Source organism: Elaeis guineensis, chromosome 4 (genome assembly GCF_000442705.2).
Source record: "Elaeis guineensis isolate ETL-2024a chromosome 4, EG11, whole genome shotgun sequence".
Taxonomy (NCBI): Eukaryota; Viridiplantae; Streptophyta; class Magnoliopsida; order Arecales; family Arecaceae; genus Elaeis; species Elaeis guineensis.
The window spans coordinates 140,221,821-140,225,846 of record NC_025996.2 but is presented as its reverse complement, the minus strand read 5'-3'; positions in this window follow the sequence as shown (position 1 = coordinate 140,225,846).

The following is a 4,026-nucleotide window of genomic DNA, read 5'->3' as shown; positions in this document are numbered from 1 at the left end:
CAGCTGCATCTATTTTTTGTAGCAGCTGCATACATCTTTTATCTTTTTATACGATAAAAAAGAAAATGTGAGTTATGATCCAGATCAAACTTTTTGCATAGAAAAATCAAATGAAAGTAGATGATATTTGTAGGATAAAATAAATAAATTTTTTTAAATAAAATGAGCTATATATTTATTTGTGACGTAAAATTTATCTGTTCATCACTGTCACTGTTACTAGTGATATCAATGAATCTTTTTGATGGAGTGTCTATCTTAAGCTGCATGAAAGGAGCTTTCTTTCATACAGAAATCATATAGTTAAGCAGCGTATTCTAGCATGACTTCTACGATCTCGAAAAGTACCATACTTTTCACATTGATCGACGTTCAAATATATCTCTGTAGGAGTTTCAATCATGAGAAGACAAACAATATGAGTACTCATCTTTCTAGCAATGTAAAAGTATAAATATAAGCTTGTGCTTTATAACACAACTTGTACTATCCATAGGTCTACTTTGATTCTAGTTAATTGCTCTTTGATGCTCACACAATTCTTCTTGAATTTTTTAAGCTCGATCCTCATATGCAATATACGAGCTTCTGGATCTCTAACTTTTTATTCCTATCCTCTCCTCCAAATCTCAATCTTGATAATTTTTTTTTGCGATCTCAGAATCACCGCGATATTCTCATACTCTGACTTTCAGAGCAAGGACTCGAAGAAGAAGACAAGCTCCTTGAAGATCGAAGACCTCAAAGCTATTGATCTTCCATAGTACCCATTCTATTGTGGAAGCCAAAGAGCTATTCTTATAACCATTATTAGTGACGTAAATTAAATTTTTTATCATAATTATATTTTTTATGTAATTTTTTTGGAGAAAAAATTTTTTTAGAAGAAAAATCATAAATTAACTATTTATATGAAATTTTTTTGATTATTAAAAAATTAATTTTTTTGAATAAAATTATTTTAAAAAATTTTTTAGACCAAAAATTTTTTAGATTAAAGAAAATTAATTTTATTTTTCAACATGAATATTTTTTTAAAGTCATTTTTTTGTTAAATTTTTTGAGTGAAAAATTATCCTGATGAAAAAAATTCAAAATTAATTTTTTTATCAAATTATTATTGGAAAGACTTTTTAGATTGAAAAATTTGAAAGAAATTTTTTTTTAAAAATTATTAGCAATGTATACTAAATTTTCATTACAAATAGTCTTTAAATTTTTTTAAAAAAATTTATTTATGATGTAAATTTATTTTCTATCGATAACCATATTTTAAAAATATTATTTTAATCAATTTTTATGAATAAAAAATTTGTTAATGGAAAAACAAAATTTATTAGCATCGAAAAAAATTTTCTTCAGTAAAACCAATTTTAAAATAAATTTTTTTATTTTTTTGAAGAAAAAATTGTTAAAGGAAATTTTTTTTTTTGGAGTGGTATTTATTAGTGATAGAAATCATATTTTTGTCACTAATATCCTTATTAATGATGTATATTTTTATTTCTTTCATTAATAATTTATTTTATGAGTTTTTTGGATAAAATTTTTTTAAAGGAAATTTTTTTTAGTGAAAAATTTTTGAAGGACCTTGTTGAAGATGAAAATTACTTTTTCGTCGTGAATAAGCGTATTAGTGATGAAAATTTTTATCGTTAATAGTTATTCATTTATTACAGGTCAAGTCGACGTTGCTTTCCTTCCTACGGAGCCTTATAATCTATCACTTCCCTTCCCGTAAAACCCTCTCTCTCTCCCTCTCTGGGCTCTCCCCCCTCTCTTCCCACCGACGATCGTGTCTCCATCGCCGTTCGATGTGGGCTTCCATCATCATGGGGATCCACCATCGCAGGCTTCTACCGTGGGCTTCCACCATCGCTTCTGTCAAATTCTCTACCGCCTCCATTGCCGTCTGTGGGAGGCAAGGTGCTTCCCTCTCCCTCTCTTTAATATTTAAGAAAGTTTGATTGCTGGAGAGGAAGAAAACGAAGGGAGGAGTGTGGGGGGGGGGCGACAGAGGGGGTGCGGGTGGGTGAGGGCAGCGATGCTGCGGCACCGGGGGTCGTGAGGGGTTGGAGAGGACAGCAGTGCCATAGGGGGTGGGTTGCAAGGGTGGGTGAGGGCAGCGGCACCATGGGAGCGGGGGTCGCAGGGGATCAATGAGGGCGGTGAGGGGTCGGTGAGGGTGGCGGCTCCGTGGGGGTGTGGGCTGCGGGGGATGGGTCAGGGCGGTGGGGGGTGGGTGATGGTGGCGGTGCTGCGGGAGCGAGGGTCATGGGGGTCGAGTTCGGGTGGTGCGAGGTGGTTGACGACGTCGGTGTCGCAGGAGCGGAGGTCATGAGGGTCGAGTGCGGGCGACAGGGGGTGGGTGATAGCAATGGTGCCGTGGTGGGTGGGTCAGGTCGTGGGGGTGGGTCAGGCTACAGGTGGATGATGTGAGGGAAATAATAATTTTAAAAAAAAAATATTTAGGATAAAATATATTTAGAGAAAAAATAATTGTTAAAAAAAATTATTTCAGAAAAAAATATTTAGAAAAAAAAAATTTAGATAAAAAATATTTTAAGAAAAAAATAAAAAATTATTTATTATATATATAAAAGTTAAAATATGGATTGGATCGGGGTCAGAAGAGAGGGGGGTTAATCGATCCGAGCCCAATCAGGTCGGCTTTGGGTCGGGCCAAATATCTGCCCAAGCCCAGCCTGATGGCCAAATGGGCTCTATTTTTTTGGCTAGAGCCCAGCTTGAATGGCTTGGGGTCGAGTCCAAAGTCGGATCCGATGGACCTCCTGGCAGTCCGACCCACTTCCAGCCCTATCTGCGAGGCCGCCTCCACGGTACTGCTTTTGGTGAATTTGAAAGATGAGGGAGAGGGAGAGAAGAATATTCTGTATGAGATTGAATTTTGTGTTATTATTTTATATTAATATTATTTTGTACGCTTAACTACTTATAGTTTATTTTATATTTATTGCATAAATTTTTTAGTATTACTGTTGAAATTTATAATTTTTTTATTGTTCCACTAGCATAATGCACATTGCTTTTGCTTATTATAATTTAATTATTTTATGTGCTATTTTGTATGCTTTTGCTTATTATAATTAAATATAAAAAATATTTTTATTTTAGAAAAAAATTTATTAAAATTTTTGATGAAAAAATTTCAATATAGAGTTACTCTTTTTTGATAAATTAAAAATCTATCTCTGAATATATGTTCAGAGATGGTAGTTAAATTATATTGAGCCATAAATTTTTATTCAAGAGTCGGTCTTGATCGAGATCGACTCTTGGATGTCTCGTATTCAAATTTTTTAGAAAAATAATAATCTTATTATTGTTAATAGTTGATATTTTATTTCATTATATGATAGTCAGCAGTTATCTGTCCATCGTTCTTTGGATATATGGTGGATAGGGTGCATAAGCACCATATTCGTGTCGTATACTTGAAGAACCATGGAAAGATGCGGCTGAAATTTTTATAATAATAAAATAAAATATTGATTAATAATAATAATAAGATTATTATTTTTTTAAAAGAGATAGGATCACACCTATTAGTAATGATTTGAAATAGATAGGATCATGCATTTTACTTTATTAAATTGGTAAAAAGAGATTTTCTGTGTTACTATTCAGTCTGTGTTCTTTAATGCATGCTATTTTGTATAAAATGATTCGTGTCTAGATTCGGATCGAAATTCGATCCAAAATTTTGATCGAAATTCAATTCGGATGAATACCACTGAAAATTTTTTTATTGTTAATGGTTTTCATATTTGTTGTTAGATGGATATTAACAAAAGTTGGTTGAATGTCAGAGATATTTTTTTATTTGAATATCGAAAAGGTGTTCGAGATTTTATTGAGTTTGCACAGTATAAGACTGACAGTGCTAATCGAATATTCACTGGATTATGGTATGGACAAGAAGTATACTCGCTGGATATGGTAAAGTGTCCATGCAAGAAATGTGTCAATATGGTATATCGTCACATAACACTTGTTGAGGAGTAT